We start from the raw sequence: 27,623 nt of genomic DNA, 5'->3' as shown, positions 1-27,623 counted from the left end.
GTGAAGACGCAGTTTCAAGGAGCTTGGTGCCGGACAGCGTTTTTATTTTTTAATTATTTTGTTTACCCAACTGAATTGTCCCCTAAGGGAAGCCTGGACACCTCATGGCTGTGCTCCACACACCTGCATGCCCTGTCACTCTATGAACCTCTGTCCTTCCGGGTATCTGCAGGTTCTTTTACATGCCACGATCCGGCATGGCCTCCAGACGCCAATCCAAGATGGCCACACAATGGTCTCTGTGCCTGCCTCCGCCTTCTTTTTCTCTCCAGTGCAGTGGGGACTGGCACCCTTTATGCTGTGACTGTACTACCCCAGAGGCCTCTCCCTCCACTCCAGCAGCAGTGTTCCTCCTACATAGCAGGGGGGTTGCCTCCACCTCCTCTCTATCTGCACGGATGGGATGTCGGCTGTCTTTAAGCACCTCTAAGTACCTGATAGAGGCTGATCCTCTAAGTACCAAAGAGGGCCACGACCATTTCTCAGGGGCCTCTTCCTCAGCCCTAGCAGGTCATCTCTCCATGAAGCTGGCGGCTACATCAGCGATGTCAGGCTGCAGTTGCCTATGTGGGTGCGACTAGCTCAGAGCCCACTGTCCTCAAGTCAGTCCGTCTGCTGACCCCCACCACTTGGTCTCTTTGGACAGTAACCTCCCTTCCCTGCTTTAACTGTCACCTCCCACTGCTTTACTCTCTATGGATTCTCCTCATGCTGCTCTTTAATTCTCAGTACATGCTGAATTGCAAGTATATAAGTCGCTCATTCAAGCTCTTCAATGCAAACAGAACCTTGATGCTGCACTTCAAAGCAGCAGGCCTTTGCTGAAGTACCTTTCGAACATCAACCAGTTAGCAGTGTGCACTTAAGCCACGGAGACCACCACATCTGCTATAGCTTCCAATTTGGAGAATGCCAGCTCCATATGCAACACTTGACCCTCATGCTGGATGACCAGGAGAATAGAGGGCACTGCAAGAATGCTTGCCTGAAAGGGCTATCAGAACTTCACCCTCAGGAGGACTTGCAGTGCTAGTTCACAGCAATTTTCAACATAGCTACTTCCCCACCAAGGGACGAGCACAATTGGCACCGGCTGCGATAGCTAAAACGGTGGGCCCCGCAATATCTTATGCCGTCTACATAACTACTCTGACAAAGAACACATCTTGCACTTGGTGCACGACTCTAGATCACTTGACTATGATGAAACTCCAGTAATGTGCCTGCCTGCACCCTGTTCATGTGATGCCTTGTACACTGCTGTTGATGAAAATCCAAGACTCACTGGGGACACCCTTTATATCTGATTGTGCGAAGGGTCACAGCCATATTCTTCCTTCATTACCATGTGGATGTCACTGATCTCTACTTCTTCTTGGATGTGGACTTGATCGTTTTTGGATTGGCTCTCCATTGACAATCCAGAATGTGTACCTCCTTGTTGCAGATTCAAGGCTGCTGCACTGGCCATGAGAAATCCCCCTGCTTACTGGGCCTTTTTCAGTCTCCTAACAACTGTCAATATGTCTCCTTGAGAAAGCCACATTTCAGTGGCAAAAAATGTCGGAGTTAGGCAGTGCTACATTTTAGAAGCAGTCTGTCAGAACCCGTGGGGTTAAACGGTTCTGACAGCTCTCTCTGTTTTGTTTTTGTTTAGGCTATGCCCAGCTGTCTGGACTGGTCACCTGACCTTGATGTGAGCACCTGGTCTTAGTCTATATAAGCTGGCAGTCTTCTCTCAATCCTTGCCTGCTAAATAGCTCTGTGTACAACTAGCTGGCCTTTATATTGTATCTGTTATTTTGACCCTTTGGCTCCGCTCTCTGACTCTTCTTCTGGCTCTGTGAATTGGCATATCTGTAACCTCTTGGTATTGACTCGGCGTGTGGACCACGATTTATTGTGTGTATGTTTAGTTATTATTTCTGTTAGTCTCAGTGATTCCATTCTGTGGACCTCCGTCTGCATTATAGTTTATTATTTTGACTGGACTCCCCTCACTTATTGTAAGTAGGGTCCCTCACCATGGTTACGGACCTGCTACCTAGGGCGGGTATGTAAGTAGGCAGGGATAGGGGGAGTGGGCGAGAATAGTGTGCACTCCTTTCCTGCCCAGACGTAACACAGTCTCTTCGTCTCAATCCAAGTGTAATAGTAATTAGGGTGTATTAGGCAAGTGGCTGCGGCCACAGTGCTTATCCGCAGCCTGTGGTACACAACGGGTCTGCGGTGTATCAAACAGAGTGAAGTTCACATTATGATGCCACTTATGTAGATCATTTGACTCTATATGTGAGAATATCAATATAGACAGTAGTGATTGGTGTATGAAATTTGAGAATATAGTCATTACTAGAGGGCATTACATGCACCTAGATAGTGTGCGTATATCAATATTTTAACGAAGTAATCTCTTATTTGGCTGCTACAAACCAACACATTGTTGATTGAGTATCCCATATTTGTTTTCAATACACCTATATATGGTGCTATAAAAATGGCAATCTAGTGCCCATGACTAGTAGGTATTTACATGAGTGTTCAATAAGAGAATAATCACCCTACTGTGAATAATTGGACACAAACTAGAGAGAATGTGGTTTTAATCACTTTATTATAACTCACCTGTTACATTTTTAAGGAATATCTCAATACAGATTAAAGGGGTACTCCAGTGAAAACCTTTTTTCTTTTAAATACACTGGTGGCAGAAAGTTAAACATATTTGTAAATTACTTCTATTAAAAAATCTTAATCCTTCCTGTACTTATTAGCTGCTGAATACTACAGAGGAAATTATTTTCTTTTTGGAATGCTCTCTGATGACATCACGAGCACAGTTCTCTCTGCTGACGTTATTATAATAATAATAACGCTTTATTTATTGTTGTCCTTAGTGGGATTTGAACCCAAGTCCCCAGCACTGCAAGGCAGTAGAGCTAACCACTGAGTCACCATGCTGCCCATAGCATACATCTGCTATGCATGGTTGCTAAAATGGACAGAGATGTCAGCAGAGAGCACTGTGCTCGTGATGTCATCAGTGTTCCAAAAAGAAAGGAATTTTCTATGTAGCATTCAGCAGCTAATAAGTACTGGAAGGATTAAGATTTTTTTAATAGAAGTAATTTACAAATATGTTTAACTTTCTGCCACCAGTTGATTTAAAAGAAAAAAGGTTTTCACCGGAGTACCCCTTTAACCTCTTCAGGACGCAGGGCGTATGGATACACCCTGCATTCCGAGTCCTTAAGGACGCAGGGCGTATCCATACGCCTGTGGGAATTCCGGTCCCCACCGCTAGCCGGTTGGGGACCGGAGCCTGCTGAAATCGTCCAGGGGGGTCATTATGCCCCCCCATGTCGGCGATGGCCGCAGATCGCTGGACAATTCAGCCCAGCGATTTGCGGCGATTCCAGGTCAATCGGGTCTCCAGTGACCCGGAATTACTGGCTGATCAGAGCCGTCTCTGATGGCCCCGAACAGCCATAGCCAGCAGGGGTGAGGTGGCACTGGTGCCACCTCACGATCACCCTGATTCGTCGGCCGGTTTACCGGACAACCAATCAGGGCACCTGCTGCGGGTGTCACTCCCGCAACCCGCTCCGCCCCTCTTCCGGAGGACGTGAGCGGGAAGTTGACCCCGGCAGCTGGGGACCCCGATCCCCGGCGTCCCTGTTGGGATCGGAGCCCCAGGAGCAGCGGCGAGGGACTGACCTGTGTGCGGCGGCGTGGAGCAGCAGTTGGAGGTGATTGACAGCCTCCTGCTGTTGCTTAGCAACAGCTCCCAGCATTCAAAAAGGGCATGCTGGGAGCTGTAGTTATGCAACAGCAGGAGGCAGACCACCACAACTCCCAGCATTCCCTTATGGTTTTGCAACAGCTGGAGGCACATTTTTTCTATGGAAAAGTGTACCTTCAGCTGTTGTATAACTACAACTCGCAGCTTGCATAAACAGCTAAATTGCGTGCTGGGACTTGTAGTGGTGCATCTGCTGGTTGCATAACTACAACTCCCAGCATGCCCGTTGGCTGTCGGTGACTGCTGAGAGTTGTAGTTTTGCAACAGTTGAAGGCACACTGGTTGTGAAACTCAGAGTTTTTTTTTACCTAACTCAGTGTTTCACGACAGGTGTGCCTCCAGCTGTTGCAAACTACAACTCCCAGCATGCACCGTACATCTGCAGCCTACATAGAGAGAAGACGTGACCTCCGCCGCCACTATGCAGTGCAGGCGCCGATGACGTCACTCATCGGTGCCTGCACTGTGGAGGCTGAAGAACGTGGCCGGCAGAAAACTTGAGGAGATTGCTGCATGGGACAAGTGAGTATATGTTTTTTTTTATTTCAACTAGGAGGGGGCTGCCCCACATACCTGGTTGCCCCCACATACCTGGCCCTCATATCTGGGTGCCCCCACATACCATATTCACATACCTGGCTGCCTCCACATACCTGGCTGTTTAACCTAGACCACATTTCTGGCTGCTTAACCTGGCCCACAAACCTGATTTCCTAACTACCTACCTACACACCTGGCTATACAGCAGCAGCTTAAGCATTTGGCGCTGCCGGATAGCACTTAATGCGATGGCCCTGACATAAAAAAGCATTGTATGTCGATGCTGACATCGACATGCGATGGCCTCTAAGAGGCCATCGTATGTCGATTTCATAATATGTCGGGGCCATCGTAGGTCGGGGGGTCACTGTACTTACATACCTGGCTACAGAACAACCAGCTTACATACTTGGCTACCTAGCTAGCTACCTGGACACCTAAATACCTAATTACATACCTGGCTACCTAACTACCTAGCTAGCTAGCTACCTACATAACCAGCTACCTAAGTACCTGGCTAGTTACCTACCTACATATATGGCTACCTAACTACATAGTTAGCTATCTACTTACCTACCCTTTTCTGTGCAGGACACCAAGGAGGGCATTATAACCATTTGGAGACCTATGAATGGGGAGATTGTGTAGAGGAGAGGATGGCACTAGAAAAATGCAGAGTCTAACATGTTTGTCCTACAGATGCCAAAAAGATGAGTTTTGACTGGAAGAGGTAGTCATGGTGGTTTGATCCGAACAGAGAAGAAAAGGAAAGAGGACGACACTGATCAGAAAAGACATCTGTGAATTCCCTAGATCTAACTGTAATCACTTTTATGATGTATATATCCTATGTACAGATTGTATCTACCTCTAAATGGTCCTATATATAATCACTTATATGGTATACAGATCTGTGAATCTGTGTACAGCTGGTATAAAACTCTATATGGGCCTGTATATAATCACTTATATGGTATACAGAACTGTGGACAGCTGATATCTAAATCTATTTGGTCTTATATATAATCCCTTATATGGTATACAGATCGTATGCACAGCTGGTATCTACCGCCATATGGTCCTGTGTATAATCCCTTATATGGAATACAGATTCTGTTTCAGGTGGTATATACCACTATATGGGCATTTTATAGGGTAATACTGGTCTAAGTATAGTGGTTTTATTTAGTACAGTATGATGATATTATCCAGTTATTGTATAGTGGTATATATTTCCTCCCACACAATGCCATTAGAACAGTGTTTAACAAAATAACAAAAGTATATCAACATAAAACCTTTATTAACCTGTTAAGGACCAAGGACGTACCGCTACGTCCTGAGTCCTTTCACTTTCTATAACACTCGGCCACGTCATAGCGGCTCGGGCCCAGCCTCTAACAACAGCCGGGACCCGTGGCTAATAGTGCGCGGCAATGATCGCGGTGCTGCGTTCTATTAACCCGTTAGACGCGGCGTTCAAAGTTGAACGCCACGTCTAAAGTGAAAGTAAATCACTGCCGGCTAGCTCAGGGGGCTGTGAGACACAAGGAGGGTCTCCTACCTTGCCTCCTGGTGTCCGATCGCCGAATGACTGCTCAATGCCTGAGATCCAGGCATGAGTAGTCAAGCGACAGAATCATTGACCACTGGTTTCCTATGAAAAACCAGTGATCAATGTGAAAGATCAGTGTGTGCAATGTTATAGCCCCCTATGGGAGCTATACCATTGCAAAAAAAAAAAAGAGAAAAAAAAAAAAGGGAATAAAGATCATTTAACCCCTCCCCTAATAAAAGTTTGAATCACCCCACTTTTCCCATTTAAAAATAAAACAGTGAAAATAAACATATGTGGTATTGCTGCGTGCGGAAATGTCCGAATTATAAAATATATCATTAATTAAACCGCACAGTCAATGGCGTACGCGCAAAAAAATTCCAAAGTCCAAAATAGTGTTTTTTTGGTCACTTTTTATATCATGAAAAAAATGAATAAAAAGCGATCAACAAGTCCGATCAATACAAAAATTGTACAGCTAAAAACTTCAGATCATGGCGCAAAAAATTAGCCCTCATACTGCCCCATATACGGAAAAATAAAAAAGTTTTAGGGGTCAGAAGATGACAATTTTAAACGTATACATTTTCCTGCATGTAGTTATGATTTTTTTCAGAAGTATGACAAAATCAAACCTATAAAAGTAGGGTATTATTTTAATCATATGGACCTACAGAATGAAGAAAATGTGTAATTTTTACCGAAAATGTTAAGAAACAGAAGCCCCCAAAAGTTACGAAATGGCGTTTTTTTTTTTTTTCAATTTAGTCTCACAATGATTTTTTTTCCATTTTGCCGTAGATATTTGGGTAAAATTACTGATGTCATTACAAAGTAGAATTAGTGGCGCAAAAAATAAGCCATTATATGGATTTTGAGGTGCAAAATTGAAAGAGCTATGATTTTTTTAATATATATATATATATTTTTTAATTAAAGTCCTCAAAAGAAAACATTTTACATTTACATGAAGCCAATAGGCCTAGGGCTCCGACACCCCGGCAGTATCATTGTACAGACATCATGAAAATCATCACAATACAAAAAAAAACAACATCTCGGCATTAATGCTCAATATATATTACCCCATCAACACCAAAACAAACATTTTTAAAGATGAGGAGGAAAAGATGAAAGTACAAAAACTGAAAAACCCCTGGTCCTTAAGGGGTTTAAAAAAAAAAAAAACCTGCAATGACTGTGACAGAGAAAGATTCTGAAGGTTACAACAGTCACCAATCAATTGGAAGTGTACAGGCCTTTGCACATCTGCAGCCACAGGACATCACTAGTCTCTCACTGCTCTGGTGTGATTTTGGTTCACTCTTTTACCAGTGTCTTCCACAGTTCTGTGGCTGTTGTGGGTTGTTTGGCCCTAACTTTATTTCCAAGGATTTTCCAGAGGTTTTCTTTTGGGTTTAGATCAGGACTCTGGTCTGGCCATTTCATTGTTTCAATGTTTTCAGTTTCAAGGAACTGCTTTACCTGTTTTGCTGTGTGATGGGGCATTGTCCTGCATGAAAATGGCTGGCAGAGTGATGAACACAAGGAGGGAACCATGTGTTGTTGAAGGTTCTGATACACACTTGCATTCAATCTGCCATGTAGCTATATGAGAGGTCCAACTACTGCTGCAGAAAACATTCCCCAAACCATGACACTTCCTCCTCCACCTTTTACTGACTTCTTTATACACTTTGGGTTCAGTCTTTCCCCAGTTTGTCGACAAATATGTTTCCCATCAGACCCAAATAAATTAAACTTGCGTTCATCACTAAAATGAACTCTGGACCACTTCATCCTTTTGATTCTTTCTGCTATTGAGAGGTTTGGTCACTGCAGAGTGGGCTTTCAGTCCAAATGCTCTTAAACGTCAAGACACTTTATGACAAGACAGATCCTTACCCTGTTCAGTGCTGAACTGGCCAGCAGTTCCAGCTGTAGTTTTGAGATGATTATCCATGAAGATTCTCTGCATTATCCTGTCCTCTCTTGCATTTGTCTTTTGAGGATGACCAGCCTTCTTGGGGGACTTGAATGAGTTTGTGATGTTGTAAAGATACAATATTCTAGAAATCACCAACTTCTCTTGCTATGAATGATGCGATCACCCCTTTGGCCTTCATCTAGACAACCTGCTGCCGGAGGGTTTCATTCACTTTGGAACAGCATACTATTTTTGCACAGTCAGTGAAAACTGGAAAGTTAGGCTGCCAGTTAAATAGGGTTTGTAAGATCATTAAGGAAATTAGCACCAGTTGCCAGATAAACACCAATAACTTGCTGTTATCTGAAAGTGTTCTCTAATTTTGATCAGTGTTCTTTTTCAATTATCTTTTTTGTGTTTTATTCTGTGCTTTAGAATAAATGCAATGTATGAAATAAGGACTACACTATGACCTTGATATTTAGGAAATTGTGTGTTATACTCCAATTATGATCTCAAGTGTGTGTGTGTGTGTGTGTGTGTGTGTGTATATATATATATATATATATATATATATATATATATCATTTTATTAATTTTTTTGTGTAGGGATGGTGCATGAGGGATTTTGGTGGGATAGGGAGTTACTGTCCCCTCTTCCTCCTCAAAGTTAATCTTAACCCCTTAAGGACCAGGCCTATTTTGGCCTTAAAGCATATCCGTCAGAGCCAACAAAAAAAAAAACATTTTTCTTAGTATATCACTCAGTACCTAATCCTGACCATATGCATCTAATTTTTATGTGTATAGCACCTTTATTTATTTTTTATACACTTTTAATTTAGCTCACTAGTCTGAATTCCTCTCAAAGGGAGGGGGCGTGGCCTCACTGTGCAGGTATCCGCCCCCTCCCTCAGTGTGCTGTCTGCTCACATCTCCCCTAGCATTAGCAAAACTACAACTCACAGCTTGTCCTCACTGACAGCTGCGCTCACAGCTGTCAATCAAGGAAGTGGGTCCATGACGCACTCTTTTTACAAATAAAAAACATTTGTCCTGTGCTGGCCTGAGTCTCTCCATCCTTGCGATCTCTTAAGCAGCGCCTCAAAAGACCGTTTCTTTCGCCTCTCTCTCTGAGACTTTTTGCATCATAAACACTGGCTCTGCTTGCTAAGGGTCCGGGTCCCGGTCTGAGTGCAGCAGCTTCCTATACTCCTCTACCCTAATGGGTGAGTAATGTCACCTAGGTGTGGTGGAGGGCTTTCACAAGATTACTTACCTTTTACCAAGGGAGCGCCCCCTGTCTTTCATATTTTTTCTTTTATTTCTGAGCTGTCAATCAAGGAAGTGGGTCCAATGACGCATGGACACAGCAAGACTAGTATGTGTCCAAGCAGGCAGGGGGGCAGTTGTTTGACTGGCTTTTTCAGTATGAAATACAAAAAATGTTTTAATGAAAGCAATTGCAAAACCTATTGGTTTTGCATGCTTTACAACATATCAAAAGTTTTTGTATCTGACAGTGCCAATTTAAGGACCAGGCCAATTTTCTTTTGCATTTTCGTTTTTTCCTCCTTGCCTTCTAAAATCCATAACTCTTTAAAATTTCCATCTACAGACCCATATAAGGGCTTGTTTTTTGCGTGACCACTTGTACTTTGTAATCAAACCTTATTTTACCCAAAAATGTATGGCGAACCCAAATAATTATTTTTTGGGGGGGAGGAAATTTAAATGAAAACCAAAATTTTGCACACTTTGGAGGGGTTTGTTTTCACACTGTATACTTTACTGTAAAAATGACGTGTTCTTTATTATGTGGGTCAATACGATTAAAATGACACCCATGACTAGATAATTTTCTTTTTACGCCATCCACCGTACGGGATCATTAACATTATATTTTAATAGTTCAGACATTTATGCACGCGGCGATACCAAATATGATAATAATAAAAATTTGCTTTTTGGGGGTAAAATGGGAAAAAGGGACAATTTTAGTTTTTATTATGGTAGGGGATTTTTCACTTTTTTTTACTTTTTATTTTTACATTATTCAACTTTTTTTTTTACACTTTTTATGTTTCCATAGGGGACTATCAATAGCACCTCCAGCCGCCATTACAGATGATTGGATCCCTGCGGCGATCCGATCATCCATTTTAACATGCACATTGCCGCAGATGCCGTGATCTGTATTGATCACAGCATCTGAGGGTTTAATGGGGGACATCAACGCGATTGCGGATGTCGGCCATTACCGAAAGGTACCTGTCTGCTGACAGCAGCCGGGACATGCAGGGTATGACGCAAGCATCGCTCCAATTCTTGTGGTCATACACAGGATGTCGCTCCAGGACGTACATTTACGTCTGTGGTCATTAACCCCTTAAGGACTCGGCCCATTTGGACCTTAAGGACTCAGACAATTTTATTTTTACGCTTTCGTTTTTTCCTCCTCCCCTTCAAAAAATCATAACTCTTTTATATTTTCATCCACAGACTAGTATGAGGGCTTGTTTTTTGCGTGACCAGTTGCCCGTTGTAATGAAATCACTCACTTTACCATAAAATGTATGGCGCAACCAAAAAAATACTATTTGTGTGGGGAAATTAAAAAGAAAACCGCAATTTTGCAAATTTTGGAAGGTTTTGTTTTCACGCCGTACAATTTATGGTAAAAATGACATGTGTGTTTTATTCTCTGGGTCAATGCGATTAAAATGATATCCATGATTATACATCTTTCTATTACTGTAGCACTTTAAAAAAATCGCAAACTTTTTAACCAAATTAGTACGTTTAAAATCCCCCTATTTTGAAGACCTATAACTTTTTCATTTTTCCGTATAAGCGGTGATATGAGGGCTCATTTTTTGCGCCGTGATCTGTACTTTTTATTAATACCATATTTGCTTATACAAAACTTTTATTACATTTTTTATTAATTTTTTTGGGAATAAAATGTTATTAAAAACCAGCTATTTTGGACTTTTTTTTTTACGCTCACGCCGTTCACCGTACAGGATCATTTACATTTTATTTTAATAGAACGGATATTTACGCACGTGGCGATACCAAATATGTATATAAAATAATTTTTTTACACTTTTTGGGGGTAAAATAGGGAAAATGGGACAATTTACGTTTTTATTGGGGGAGGGGGTTTTTCACATTTTTTTAACTTTATTTTTTTTACTTTTTTTACTTTATTTTTACACTCTTATAGTCCCCATAGGGGACTATTTATAGCAACCATTCAATTGCTAATCCTGTTCAGTGCTATGTATAGGACACAGCACTGATCGGGGTTATCGGTCATCTTCTGCTCTGGTCCGCGGGAAGGCAGATCAGAGCAGAAGACTCCCGGAAGACAGCGGAGGCAGGTGAGAGGACTTCCGTCTGCCGTGCAGGATGATTGGATCGCCGCGGCAGCGCTGCGGGCGATCCGATCATCCTGTTAAGTGATCGCGATGCTGCAGATGCCGTGATCTGTATTGATCACGGCATCTGAGGGGTTAATGGCAGACATCCGCGGGATCGCGGGTGTCCGCCATTACCGGCGGGTCCCTGGCTGCGATCCACAGCCGGGACCTGGCGCGCATGATACCACGTCACCAGGATGTACATTTACGTCCTGTGTCGTTAAGGGGTTAAATCAACTGGTGCCAGAAAGTTAAACAGATTTGTAAATTACTTCTATTTAAAAAGCTTAAACCTTCCAGTACTAATCATCTGCTATCTGCTCCACAGGAATTTCTTTTCTTCTTGAATTTCCTTTCTGTCTGACCACAGTGTTCTGTGCTGACACCTCTGTCCATTTTAGGGACTGTCCAGAGTAGGAGCAAATCCCCATAACAAACCTATCCTGCTCTTGACAGTTATTGACATGGACAGAAGTGTCAGCAGAGAGCATTGTGGTCAGACAGAAAGGAAATTCAAAAAGAAAAGACCTCCTTGTGGAGCATACAGCAGCTGAAGTTCTAAAAGGATTAAGATTTTTAAATAGAAGTAATTTACAAATATGTTTAACTTTCTTGCATCAGTTGATTTAAAGGACATCTGCAGCGTGATTAACACTTATCCCCTATCCACAGGATAGGGGATAAGTGTTTGATCGCGGGGGGTCCGACCGCTGGGACCCCGTGTGATCTCCTGTACGGGGCTGCGGCTGTCCCGTGCAGGGGGCGTGCCGGCCGCAGCATGGCGTTGCATCCGGCACGCCTCCTCCATACATCTCTATGGGGGAGGCAGCGTTCGTGCCTCCCTGTCTCCCCCATAGAACTGTATGGGGACGGGGAGGAGACGGGGCGTCACCGTCGACCTGTAGGTCGACGCTACGCGCCTTAGCGCTCACCAGCTGTCAGACCCCCTGCAATCAAACACTTATCCCCTATCCTGTGGATAGGGGATAAGTGTCATACCGCTGCAGTTGTCCTTAAAAAAAAAAAAAAAAGATTTTCCAGCAGAGTACCCCATTAAGCTTTTTGCCATAATTCTTGCCTCTAGATGGTTGGTTTTCTTGGGGGATACCATTCATCTGGATCAGGCCGGATTAATGCCTGTAAGAGAGTCTCGAGATAACACTTTGAAGGTCATTAACCTGATTAATCTAGCTAAATATTCCAACTATGCTTTTATCAAATGATGCTGAAAAAGCGTTGAATGGTGAAAAAGCGTTGAATGCTTTTTCACCGTCACTTGATAATAGCATTCGTTTGACATTAGCCCTTTTTTTTGCTACATCACTGAGACCTCCATGAAAGCCTACAAACGTTCCCTGCTCAGGTTCCTAGTCATGGCTATTAGGGTCTGTATTTCTCTTCTCTGGAAACACCCTGTGGCTCTGTTCTTATCACTTTGGGTGTGCAAAGTCAGCGACCTTATACATGACTTAACACCTGACCGTTTGAATTTCATAAGTTATACCACATATGGTCTCATTGGATGTGATTACAGGAGACCATTCAATATACTGATATCCTGTGTTCTTAGTCTCCTCTGTGACAGCACCTCTCTATTTTCACACTCTGCTGAGGTGTATTCTGCCTGGTCAATTTCATTTCATGCTGTTTCTTTGTTAGTAATTTTATGCACTTTTCTGTACTGAGTTATTAGTTTTATTTTTCGTGAAAGGGTGTGACCCCGGTTGTTGACACTCTCTTTGGCTCTTTCATAAAGAATGGGGAAAAAAAAGAAATCCAGGACATATCAAGACATATGAAAAACTGTGAATTTAAACATATCCAAAAGGCATGAAGGTTGCTGAAACTGAGGCTATCTTGGCATGTATCTTTAAATATGATTTAATATAAACGTATCTGATGACATTCAACTAGGTAGAGGAATAAACACTTGTCTCCCAGGTGCACACCTTTTTATCTCAGGCTAAAAACACACACATGGGGAATCTATTGACCTGTGGTGCGACTTCAGTCATAACAGTTCAATGAATTGCTTCAAGAAAAAAGGACAAGTGCACTCCCCTGAAGGTCACTTTACACACGCATATTTGCTGGATCTATTTCGCTGATGTTATATAATTTCATTTTAGGAATAAACTAAGTGGAAGATAGACCTTCTGGGTGAGTGCATTCGTCCTTATATCTGATTACATATATACAAAAGTAATAAAACACATAAATATATTAACATTATATAACAATTTCAGATAATAATTCTTATCATAAGTGTTAGTCAACTTAGTACTGTTTCTTTGACATTTCAGTAGTCAACTAGACTGATGCTTCGGCCCATACTCCAAAACACATTAGACAATCTGGTGTTTAAAAATGGTGCAGAACCCTTTTTCTTCCTTATAGGTGTGCCACAATCATTGGTATTGTACTTAGGATCTCAAAGTTTCACTTGGTAAACTGAAACTGCACTAACTAATAATATGTTTTCGTGGGCATGGTGCAATCCTGTTGGGTTAGTTGTGGTAATTGTTCTTTAACTTTTAAAACATTTTTGGAATCATTTCTTCCCAATTGCTCACATGATCTATGCAAGTTCTCTCTAGTATAGCTTATATGTTGTGCATTGAGCATGTACCTGCTTGGACTTCATTTTCAATCTGTTATTGTGAATCTCGTATAAATGTGTTATTCCACTGCTGTATTGTGGGAACTCTTTGCATTGTTCGTTTATAGTGTGACTTATTTGCAAAATGACAATAATAAAAAAAATAAAACACACAGGAATCTACTGCTAACGTCTTGGTGCTAGAGACCACAGGACCCCTTTAGAGATCTAGTAAAGTCTATGCCTCAACAGGTTAGAGCTCGTTTGGTGGCAAAAGTGGGACCTACATAATATTATGTAGGCAATTTTAATATTATTTAGGATGGTATCCTTTAAGGAGTAACAGAAGTAGCCATTCAGCATCTTCAAGACTTTACATGCAATAAACCTGCCTTAAAAATGTCAACACGATAAGAAGAAAAAATATATGAAGACACAATACCAGGTTCATCTGGAGACAAGATGAGCATACAGGTAGTCTTATGGGACTTAACATCTGCTGGTGGACATATGAACTGAAATCACTATACAAGGCGTTAAATATGGCATTTTAAAGATGAAGTAGTGATCTTTTGTCAGGAACCATTTATTTTTTCCAGGTTCAGACATTCTGAATGCTCTTTTGAAGAACACAGCACATTTTTTTCCTATTCTGATCGTCTGAAATCAAATCATCTTAATTACTTAAACAGCTATTTGTTGAAAGGGTCATATATTTCCGCACGGGAGGATGTATTATCATCTGCATCACATTCTTATGGTGATTGCAAAAGAAACGTACAGACTGGGATATGAAGTTGCTGCTAAACATTGATATGGAGAAAACAGATTGTCTTATGTCTGGTTCTTTAGTACAACCTACGTAGTCTTGTTTCTATTAACTTTATCTTAAAGGAGACTGTTGATGATAATAGCAATGCAATAAGTTAGCCAAGCTACACTATTGCTATTTTGCTGCAGAGTGGCACAGTGGTGATTTGGAAACATCACTGCTAACTAACACAACAGCCTATAGACTTTTTCCAGGGTCTGATAACCCCTTAAGGAATTAGGGTTTTTTCCATTTTTGCACTTTTGTTTTTCCCCCCTTACCTTCTAAAGATCATAACACTTTCAGTTTTCCATCCACAGACCTATACCCTGTTTCCCCGAAAATAAGACCTAGGCCAGGGGTAATCAACTGGCAGACCGCGGTCCAGATCCGGATCGCGGCTGCCAGTAATGCCCGTAGACCACTATCCACAGCTCCTCCCCCCCCCTTGGCTGCTCCTGCGGCAAGTTACCGTAATTGAGCCGGGGGGATGGAATGTGTACCCTAGTTTATTATGGCAAAGGGGGGGGGCACTGTAGGAGTGGGGAGGACGATGGGGGAAGGGGAGGATGGGGGGCTGTAGGAGTGTGGAGGATGGGGGGCTGCAGGAGTGTGGAGGATGGGGGGCTGTAGGAGGATGGGGGGCTGTAGCAGTGTGGAAGATGGGGGGGGGTGCGGCATCCTCCACACTGCTACAGCCCCCCATGTTGTTCAAGGTACATACCATAAATAAATAAGCCCTACCCTGAAAATAAACCCTAGTGTGTTTTTTGTGACTAAAGTTAATATAAGACCCGGTCTTATTTTCGGAGAAACACGGTATGAGGGCTTGTTTTTATGCACTAGCAATTTTACTTTGTAATGATATCAGTCAATTCACCACAAAATCTATGGCGAAACCCAAAAAAAACTAAATATTTGTGGGACAAAATTGAAAAATAGAAACAACATTTTATAATTTTTAGCAGCTTCCGTTTCTACGCAGTGCACTTTTCAGTAAAATTGACACATTATATTTATTATGTAGGTCCATATGATTACAAGGATACCCAAGTTATGTAGGTTTTATTTTATTATACTACTTAAAAAATGTATAACTACATGCACCAAAATTAGTATGTTTAAAATGTTCTGACTCCTGTAACTTTTTTATTTTTCTGCATATGGGGCTATATGAAGGCTCATTTTTATGCGCTGTGGTCTGTAGTTTTTATTGGTACCATTTTTGTTTTGATGGGATTTTTTTTTACCATCAAACAAAGAAGCTTTATATATATATATATATATATATATATATATATATATATATATATATAAAAAGAGAAGGCCTGGCTCACTGACTCATCAACCACCAGCCTAAGCCCTTGGACCCAGGAGGCTGAATTTTTTCACAGGTGTTGTTTTTAAGATGTTGACGGATTTTTCGAAATGCAACCCTTAAGGGAGTGAAAAAGGGGTTGAAAGTTTGTATGGAAGTCTGTAATTTTTGAAGCTAGAAGCATGAAACATTGTTTTTAGGCTAACAATTAGAGATAAAGAAACACATGGTTTATCGTTTGGCACACATGTTACTTATATGTCAACAACAAACATAGGATAGGTAATTTAACCCTTACTCACCCTCATTTGCCAGGGTCAGGGTTTTTCTTTAAAGTCCCATACAAGTCTATGGTAAATATATGTTACTGCATAACTTCCAAACGGCTGGAGATATTTCGATAATACTTCGTCACATGTTACTTATATGTCCACTTAAAATATAGGATAGTTAATTTAACCCTTAACTACCCCCATTTGTGAGGGTCAGGGTTTTTTGTTTAAAGTTCCATGCAAATCAATGCCAAATGTATGTTCCCACATAACTTCCGTACGACTGGAGATATTTCAATACCTGGTACACATATTACGGGTCGGCATATGAGGACGGGGTATGAGGTTGGGATAGGAGGTCGAGATAGGAGGTCGGGATAGGAGGTCGAGATAGGAGATCGAGATAGGAGGGCGGGATATGAGGAAGGGATAGGAGGTCGAGATAGGAGGTCAGGATATGAGGTCGAAATTTTCCTCCCCAACAAGGATTAGGAAGGAAAAACCAGGCATACATCGTGTGATACCTCATATATACATACGTGCATACAGCATGTGATACCTCATATATACCTGTATACAGCATGTAATCTATATATATAAAAAGAGAAGGCCTGACTCACTGGCTCATCAACGCCTAGCCTAAACCCTTGGACCTAGAAAGCTGAATTTTTTCACAGGTGTTGACACAGACATAGACGAGGAATAAGAAAGGATTTTTCGAAATTCAACCATTAAGGGGGTGAAAGTTTGTATGGAAGTCTGTCATTTTTGAAGCTAGAAGCATGAAATTTTGTTTTTAGGCGGACATTTAGAGATAAATCTAAAACTCCACCCCTGAAGGGGTGAAACGGGGGTTCAAAGTTCGTATGAATTAACCCCTTGCCGCAGAAGTATACCCGGTGCTGCGGCACGGGAGGGTTATGAAGCGAGCTCAGGAGCTGAGCTCGCATCATACCGGCAAGGTCCCAGCTGCTATCAGTAACCAGGACCCATGGCTAATGCCAGACTCTTTAGATGCGGCGATCAAAGTTGAAAGAATTCGGGATGTTTGGATGCTCATAGACTTTACCCAGAGCGGCCTCATTAATATAGGATCGTAAAAAGTAGATCTATGTTACCCCAAATTTAACGCGAGCGAAGCCGCGGGCAAAGGCTAGTTAAAGAATATGAAGATACATTATCCAATATAACATGCAATATAACAACCAAACCAGGTCTATCAACCTTAAAGGAACATATTTACCAGGTACAAATAGTCAAGCAGTAGAAAAGAGCTCATACAAGATATCTGCACAGATGTCTCATAGGGCGCAGTACAGTGCCAGTGCATTACAGAAGGCCACAGAAAATTATACAAGTAAAAACTTCCATATCCCATGAACAGGTAATATTTAATGAGCTGGGTCAATATAGAGAAAAACAATGGCGCATGTCAGGGCAGTGGGGGAGGTTAACCATGGTTCCCAAAACAAGTGGAAGCGGTCCACCTGATCTTCCCTAATGGCTGTTAGTTTTTCATTCAGCATAATGGTGTTAATTCGTTGTATCACCCTTGGTAAATGCAAGTCAGGCTTCCTCCATTGTGAGGCTATATGTATACGGACAGCCAATAAAATACATTGAGACAATTTAGAGGTACAATACGGCATTCTAGCAGGTTTATGGCCCACTAAACAATAAGAGGGTAACCTCAGCATTTGGCATGGAAGAATAGAGGATAGCATATTCGCGACCTGTCCCTAGAAGGAACCCGCTACAGGACAGCTCCACCAGATATGGTATAGAGTGCCTCTCGCACCGCACCGTTAGACCACTGTATCAAACTGTCAATCTTGCGCACATTGTCAGGAGAATGTCGGCCCGGAATGAATCCTACCTTGTCAGCATGCACTAAAAAGGAAGAAAACGATTAAAACGACAGGCTAGGATAGATGTAAGCAATTTGGTATTGATGTTAAGTAATGAAGTATGGTCTATAGTTGGCAGGTTGAAAGTGATCCAATTAGTCTTTGGGATAACCGATATACAGTCATGGCCATAAATGTTGGGACCCCTGAAATATTTCTCACAGAAAAGGATTGCAGTAACACATGTTTTACTATAAACATGTTTATTCCCTTTGTGTGTGTTGGAACTAAACAAAAAAAATGGAGGAAAAAAAGCAAATTAGACATAATGTCACACCAAACTCCAAAAATGGTCTGGACAAAATTATTGGCACCCTTTCAAAATTGTGGACAAATAAGATTGTTTCAAGCATGTGATGCTTCATTAAACTCAACTGGGGCAAGTAACAGGTGTGGGCAATATAAAAACATACCACAGAGGAGATAAAATGGAGAGAAGTTCACTTAGTCTTTGCATTGTGTGTCTGTGTGTGCCACACTAAGCATGTAAAACAGAAAGAGGAAAAGATAACTGTCAGAGGACCTGAGAACAAAAATTGTGGAAAAATATCAACAATCTCAAGGTTAAAAGTCCATCTCTAGAGATATACATTTGCCTTTGTCCACAGTGCGCAATATTATCAAGAAGTTTGCAACCCTCTGCACTGTAGCTAATCTCCCTGGACATTGATGGAAGAGAAAAATTGATGAAAGGTGTCAACGCAGGATAGTCCGGATGGTAGATAAGCAGCCCCAAACAAGTTCCAAAGATATTCATGCTGTCCTGCAGGCTCAGGGAACATCAGTGTCAGTGCAAACTATCTGTCGACATTTAAATGAAATGAAATGCTTTGGCAGGAGACCCAGGAGGACCCCACTGCTGACAAAGAGAGATAAAAAAGCAAGACTACATTTTGCCAAAGTTGAACTTGAGTAAGCCAAAATCCTACTGGAAAATGTCTTGTGTGGACAGATGAGACCAAGATAGATCTGTTTGGCAAAGCACATCATTCTACTGTTTACCGAAAACGGAATGAGGCCTACAAAGAAAAGAACACAGGACCTACAGGGAAATATGGTGGAGGTTCAATAATGGTTAGGGTTGTTTAGCTGCCTCTGTAAATGGGTGCTTTTAATGTGTGCAAGGCATCATGAAATCAGAGGATTACCAATGGATTTGTGGTCGCACCGTACAGCCCAGTGTTAGAAAGCTGGGTTTGGATCTGAGATCTTGGGTCTTTCAGCAGGACAATGACCCCAAACATACATCAAAAAGCACCCAGAAATGGATGGCAACAAAGCACTGGCGAGTTCTGAAATGGCCAGCTATGAGTCCAGATCTAAATCCCATTTGAACACCTGTGGAGAGATCTTAAAATTGCTAATAATAATGCCAATAATTTTGTCCAGCCCATTTTTGGAGTTTGGTGTGAAATTATGTCCAATTTGCTTTTTTTTCCTCCCTTTTTTGGTTTAGTTCCAATACACATAAAGGGAAAAACATGTGTATAGCAAAACATGTGTTACTGCAATCCTTTTCTGTGATAAATACTTCATTTTCTTGAAAAATTTCAGGGGTGCCAACATTTACAGCCATGACTGTATGAGTGTCTAAGAATTCAGAGGAAAGAGAAGTGGAGGAGCAGAGAGAATTAAATAGAGAGGTGAGGTGGGGCACCAGCAACGGAGCAAACGTTTTGTAGTAGGCTGCCGATAACCCGTCAGGGCCAGGCAACTTCCAGGATTTGAGGCGGTCAGTGGCCGCCGTCACCTCTTCGGAAGTGATAGGAGCATTAAGATCTTCCAAGGCGTCAGGTTCTAACATAGGTAGAGTTACAGAAGAGAGGGAAGAAGAAAGAGTAGTGAAAAACAAAGTGGGGTGGGAGGGAGCCGTGTATAGGTTGGAGTAAAAAGAATGGAACACATAATAGACATGATCCGGGTTAGAAGTGCGTACACAAGGGCAGAGCTGGAGAGTGCACCCTATTAAAAGACACTATGTTGCGCAACATAGATGCCAACAGACAATCTGGTTTATTGGCAAATTGATAATAAATAGCATTAGTCCAATGTATTGCCTTTTCTACATCATGGAAAAGGAGTGCGTCCAGCTGCGCCCTGGTATCTCGAACAGATTTATAAAGATAGATAGAGGGAGATTGTTGGTGCGCATATGACAATCTAGCCAACTTGGTCTCCAAAGCTAATTTCGTAGCATTGCGGTCCTTCTTAATACCCGAAGCTAGTGAGATAATGCGACCCCTTATGATCGACTTGTGAGCTAACCACACTCAACTTATCACTAAAAGAAGAAGAAATAACCTCCAGTTGAGTTTTGACACGGGGCATAGTGAGCATGGACTCATTCAGTCTCCATCTAACCGGGACTGTAGTTCGTTCAGCTAAATTAAACACTACCTGCACCACATCATGGTCAAACCAAGCTGAGGGAACATGTCTGGCATAAACTAGTTTCAGCAATAATGAGGGTCACACTAATCCGAGCCATGATCGGCCATCCTCCGGTAAAGTCAGGAGAAGGCCACTCAGAGAGAGGATAGTCGTGATCACTGGGCAGCATCCATGAAAATAGGCAAGAGAGCAGAAGTATACATGTCCTCAAACGTAGAGGGGATCCAAGTGGTACATGGGTTAACAGTCACCTCAATGTCCCTCAGTGGAAAGTCACGATGACTGATTAGCTTTATGCTGTGATCCGAATGCAGAGAACGTGAGGTGCCCTTTGGGGTTGCGGGGGTAAACCAGCCTGTTGCATATTTTCTTTAGCTAAGGCCTCTTGGGCCTCCTTCAACTTGCGGACCAGGTAGGAATGTCCATTGGCTTGAAATGATAACTAAAATGGAAAGCCCCATCTATATTTTATCTGTTTCTGCATGAGGGCTAGGGTGATTGGTCTAAACTCCCGGCGACGAGCCAAAGTGGAAGGAGCGCGGTCGTAGAACAACTTGGCTGTAGGAGGTAGGCCCGGCAAAGTAGGAAGGTCTCTAGCAGCAAGTAGGAGAACATCCTGGACCTCTGGGTAATGGAGCTTGAGGATAACATCTCTGGGGAGCTCCATATTTTTAGGTTTTTCCAAGGCCCTATGTATCCTGTTAGACGATGGATACACTCTCAACCACTCTCAACCGCATATTCATCCCTCCCCCGATCCACACCTTACATCGGAATGGAGATGGGCCCGGTGGGTGTGTGGGACAGATCTCACCAAATTATTGTGGATCACCAAACGCAACCAATTTTCTCAGTCAAATGACTCTCTTCTCTTTTTCGGCATGTTTTCTGTATGGCATTCCCTAGCCACTACTCTCTCTCCCCCTGTCTCTCCTCTCCTCCCTACTGGTCTGATACCGTTGATTGGAGGTTGTGAATATTCGACGTACGCCTCAATGTGGGAGAAGTTGAACTTCTTCACGGTTGGACACTTGTTCTCGGATGGAAGGGTTCCGACATTCGATGAGTTTCGATCACGTCTACCCTCTTCCCATCTCTCCTTTCCCCATTTAGAACACTTAAAGTTTTGCAGCTCACATTTTTTACAAAACGTTTGGAGTCTCAGAGAGCTCACTGCCTTTGAGAGCCTTCTGATTACACCCTCACCACGGTCCCACAAGCTGACTCATTGTAAGAAACTCCTGCCTGGTGCCTCTGTAGCGGCCAAACCAATGTACTTGATCTCATGGGAGAGAGAGCTGAATATTTCATTCTCTGCCATGGAGTCTGACTACATCCTTACTCATTCACAAGGCTTCTCCAGATGTATCAGACTCAGGGAAATGCACTACAAATTGCTGTCCCGCTGGCATAGGACCCCTGAGTTTTTGCATCATCTTGGCCTCACATCCACTGATCTGTGTTGGAGATGGGGGACACACACAGGTACTCAAACTCACATTTGGTGGATGTGTGCACCCATAAGTGAATTCTGGCTGGAGATTGAGCGGGAGATCAATACCATTTTGCATTCCTCACTTAAGCTGCTGCCAGAGATGGTCCTTCTAGGCAAACCGTCCGATTCCTATTGCCCTCACAGAGATCACTTGTTAACTGATCTTTTGACGGCTGCCAAATCCTTGATACCTCTGAAATGGCTAAATCCCACCCCACCTTGGATGAATGGAAAGCAAAGGTCCATCAGATTTGTCAATTCGAAGAGCTGTCCCACAGAGTGAGCAGAACACATGATAAATTTCTTCATATCTGGTCCCCGTGGATAGCATACCGAGTCGGTCACTAGTATCCCCTCCCCTCCCCCCCCCCCCTCCCTCTCTATCATTTTCCATCTAGACTTCCATTTCTTTTCTACTTCTCTCCGAGTCATGTCTTGGCTAAACCTGCCTAAATATGTTAAATTCCTATGCCACACTGTTCTAAACCTGTACGTTCGGTATATGTTGTTCCTCACTTTATCTTGAATTTACAATTTTCTGTTTGTATACCATTGGAATCAATAAACAGTTTATTGGAAAAAAAAAAGTTATTTTCACGGCCCACTGTAACAAAAATTTGCCAAGCCCCTGGGGGGTGTAAATACTCACTGGACCCCTTATTACGTTCCTTGAGGGGTGCAGTTTCCAAAATGGAGTTACATGTGGGGGGTTTCTGCTGTTCTGGCACCACAGAAACTTTGTAAATGCGACATGGCCCTCAAAAATGATTTCAGACAAATCCCCTCTCCAAAAACCAAATGGTGCTCCTTCCCTTCTGAGCCCTGTTGTGCGCCCGGAAAGCATTTTACGTCCACAAGTATTTTCAGAAATTGGGTTACAAATTTTGGGGGACTTTTTCTCCATTTATTACTTGTGAAAATAAAAATTTGGGGGTTACACAAGCATTTTAGTGTAAAACATTTTTATTTTTATTTTCACGGCCCACTGTAACGAAAATTTGTCAAGTCCCTGTGGGGTGTAAATGCTCACTACATCCTTTATTTCATTCCTTTAGGGGTGTAGTTTAAAAAATGTAATAACGTGGAGTTTCTGCTGTTCTGGCACCATGGGGACTTTGTAAAGGCAACATGGCCCCCAAAAATGATTTCAGCCAAATTCTCTGTCCAGAAGCCAAATGTCGCTCCTTCCCTTCTAAGCATTGCCATGCGCCCACAGAGCACTTTACATCCATGTATGGATCCAGTATTCTAAAGAAATTGGGTTACAAATTTTGAGGGGCTTTTCCTCCTTTTACCACATGTAAAAATGAAAAATTTGGGGCTACAACAGCATATTAGTGTAAAAATTTTGATTTGGACCTTCACTTTGCTGCTATTTCTCTGAAACACCTAAAGGGTTAACAAACTTTCTGAATGCCATTTTGAATACTTTGTGGGGTGCAGTTTTTATAATGGTCCCTGAAAAATGCAGATTTAGAAATTTTCGTTTAAAATTGAAAACTTGCTGCTAAACTTCCAGGCCCTTTAATGTCTTCAAAAAGTAAAAACATGTAAACTTTATGATGCCAACATAAAGTAGGCATATTGGGGTTTATTTACTAAAGAGTGAAGTTTTCTTTGTGAGTTTTGATTTCCGACATGAATTTTCCCAAGGTATTTACTAAGGTTTCCCTACATTTTGCACTCTTCCCTATGTTTTGCTTTTTGTACAACTGTTCTGATTTGTAGGGGTTTCCTCAGTTCAAATCCATCACATTTTCTGTGGAAACCTTAGTAAATGTGTTGGGATTTTTCAAAACTGTCGGGGCCATGCCCCTTTTGTTGGGACCACGCCCACTTTCTCCCTTGGCCACGCCCCCTTTTGGGGGGTTTTCTTGTACAATGGAGGTTTTTTTTTAGGGTCGCAAAATGTGTCGCATGGAACGTGCCCACGAAAAATGTCCCTGGAGGTTGCAGGGTAAATCATAAATTCAACAACCTTTGAGGGGTTACCCCCTCGCAGGGAAATAACCCTTCACTAGAACCCCCCTTAAAAACAAATCTTTATTGTTATCTTGTTAAAATATTACCCCTTTACACAAATGTTAAAATTATCAGTGGAGGGTATTGTACTTAGGGAGCTAAGAGATACTCCTCTCTGTATGCATAAAGCTTTTTAGTGTATGACTTCTCCGTGCCAATCTTCCTATTGTTTTAGCACAGAGTACTCTATATGATTTGTTCTTTGCTCTTATCTATCCATCCACTGTTTAAAACTTAACTACCAGCCCACCCGACGTTTCGGTGATAAATCACCTTTGTCAAGTTTTAGAGGCTAATGCCGTGAGGAACGCTAGACGCTTACTTATATAATCTACTGTTGACATCACTTCCTAAGTTAATTATCCAATCCGGTAACGCTACATCATATTCTCGTATCTCACGATAACGGCTCCTCCACTTATAGTGAAGAGATTCCATGACGTACTGATCACATGGCCTCGTCATGTGATCTAGTTCTCTCATCCGCGTCCTAGGTTGCCAGCGTTACACATCCTTTCCCGTGTCATGTGACTTCTGTTTTGCCTACGTCACTCATGCGCTCTGATTATTTCAGCGCATGCGCCAGAACTTAGATTATTTCTTAGTGTTTACATCCGTGGCGCGCATTCTCCGGGACTTAGAAGAAATCCCAGTTATCTCCTTCTGGTGCGCATGTCTCCTGACTCCATATTCTTTGATCGGGTCTATGCTGAGATATTAATTCTCTTCAGGTAAGTATTGTAGATAACTATATCGTATTCTAAGTGAGTTAAATTTCATTTCATAACCTATTAAAGGATAATTGGTATTCCTGGTTATATTACTTCCAGGGAAACACAAGGTTAATGTATGAGAGATCTTTCAGATGCACGTAAGGTTATGTGCATAAAATCAGTGTCATTAGATGTTCATCTTATCATATATATATAATTATATACACACATACATGCCAATGGTCATTCTCATTAGAAGAGGAGGCATATCTACCTCCAATTTCTTTCTGTGATGGTGATGTATATCCATATTTATCTCACTCAATGATTCTTCATATATAATGAAAGTATGTTTTTTTTCTCTTTATCATGCATGCATGTATCTACAATCATAATATTCATAGTTAGACAAAGATTTTTCAACAATGTGCTCTTTCAGGTCTCTCTCTATGCTGCATATACATTTATTTGCTACTATTCATTATATTTAAATACATATATATCTCTCTCATGGGCTGGGTCCACACTACGTTTTGTCCCATACGGGAGCGCATACGGCAGGAGGGAGCTAAAAGCTCGCGCTCCCGTATGTTACCGTATGCGCTCCCGTATGTCATTCATTTCAATGAGCCGACCGGAGTGAAACGTTCGGTCCGGTCGGCTCATTTTTGCGCCGTATGCGCTTTTACAACCGGACCAAAAACTGTGGTCAACCACGGTTTTAGGTCCGGTTGTAAAAGCGCATACGGCGCAAAAATGAGCCGACCGGACCGAACGTTTCACTCCGGTCGGCTCATTGAAATGAATGACATACGGGAGCGCATACGGTTACATACGGGAGCGCGAGCTTTTAGCTCCCCCCTGCCGTATGCGCTCCCATATGGGACAAAACGTAGTGTGGACCGAGCCATAGAGAGGATGTACTATTGTTCTATATATTCTCACTTTTTACATTCTTCTTATCCTATTAGTCTTGTTCTTAATCTCTATTTTTATTTTCTATCATTTGTTTCTTCCTAGATGATGTTTCCATAACTGAGGATCAACGTCCCTCTAATAAAGGTGCGTGCTGTCTGTAAGTTATTTATCATATTTACCACCCTGTTTGTGTATAATCTATAATACCAATCACCAATTTCACCAAGTGATGTCCAGGTTCCTCCGTCATTAGAATCTTCCAGTAGTATTTCATGCTATGGGGTTAATTTGTCATAAATTAGGTCAATAATGCTAACAAATCAAGAGCATCCTATTTATCAGTCTAAGAATGCTGTGAAGGGGAATTCCTCATTTAGTCCATAAGGACTTCTAGTGTTTAGACGGTAGATCCATTTTGTCTCTTCTTTCAATAATGCTCTATCAATGTTCCCTTTTCTGGGTCCAATTTTGAATTGTCGGAGACCCCAGAATTTCAGTACATCGGCCTTATATTCATGTCTCATTCTAATATGTCGGGCTAGAGGAGTATCCGCCCCTGTCCTTATTGTGCTTAGATGTTTTCCCACTCTTCTCCTTAGTTCCTACGTAGTTTTCCCCACATATAGTTTAGAGCATGTACATGTAGCAATGTAAATGACATTTTGACTACTACAATTGATAAAATCCCTGATGGTGTACTCTCTACCATCAGGCGGATTTCTGAATCTCTTAATTTTCGCCATATGCTTACAAGTACTGCAATGTCCACATGGAAAAATCCATTTGGCGGATTTGGAATCCATGTGGATTGGCTCTCCTTTCTTTGTTGGTAATGACTATGGACCAAAATATATTTAATGTTAGCTCCCCTCCTATATGTGATGCTTGGTCTTCCTCCAATAACATCTTGTAAATCGGGGTCTATTCTTAGAACATGCCAATGTTGATTTAATATCCTTGTAACCTGAGATGCATATCCATCAAAAGTCCAAATACATCTGATTGTCTTTTGAGAGGTATCCTCTACACTTCTTCGACCCAGTAGTTCAGTTCTATTGAGTGTCCTCACCTTATTATAGGCTCTTCTTATATGTTGTTTGGGATATCCCCATTCTACAAACCTTCTCATTAAATTATCACTTTCTTTTTGAAAGCTTGTCTCCTGAGAACAATTTCTCTTAGCACAAAGATACTGTCCATACGGTATACTTCGTCTTAATGGACCTGGATGCCAACTCTGCCAGTGGAGGAAGCTATTGGTCGCTGTCGCTTTTCTATAGATATCAGATTGTATTCTATATTCATCATGAATGGATATAGTGATATCTATAAAGTTAATGCTCTTGCCGCCTTCTTCAGGGTAAAATTTCATCCCTATTTTATTGTTATTTAGCTTGTCAACAAATTCCCTAAAAAGTGTAGTGCCCCCTCCCAGAAAATCAGTATATCATCAATATACCTCCCCCAAAAAGAAATGTGCTGAGTGTAGTGCTGTGATTCTTCCCCAAAAAACAAAAGTGCTCTCCCACCACCCCAAAAATAAATTTGCACAAGAAGGTGCACACGTGGTCCCCATAGCTGTACCCTTTATTTGTTTATAAAGGGTACCTCCAAAGAGAAAAACATTATGTGTTAAAATAAATTCAAGCAGTGTAGTGACAAAAGAATTGTGCCTCTCAAATTGTGTACTACGTGTACTTAGATACGTGTTAACCGCAGTGATCCCTATTTGGTGATCTATATTACTGTATAAGCTCTCAACATCGAGGCTCATCAGTTGAGTCCACGGTGTCACTGATAACTCACTAATTTTGGTGACAGTGTCTTTCGTGTCTTTTAACTATGAGGGTAGACATGTTACAAATGGGGCTAAGATCTTATCCACATATACACTTGCTCCCTGAGTGATATTATTATTTCCGGAG

This window comes from Hyla sarda, chromosome 13 (assembly GCF_029499605.1).
Source record: "Hyla sarda isolate aHylSar1 chromosome 13, aHylSar1.hap1, whole genome shotgun sequence".
NCBI classification, from domain to species: Eukaryota; Metazoa; Chordata; class Amphibia; order Anura; family Hylidae; genus Hyla; species Hyla sarda.
This window is presented reverse-complemented; position numbering follows the sequence as displayed.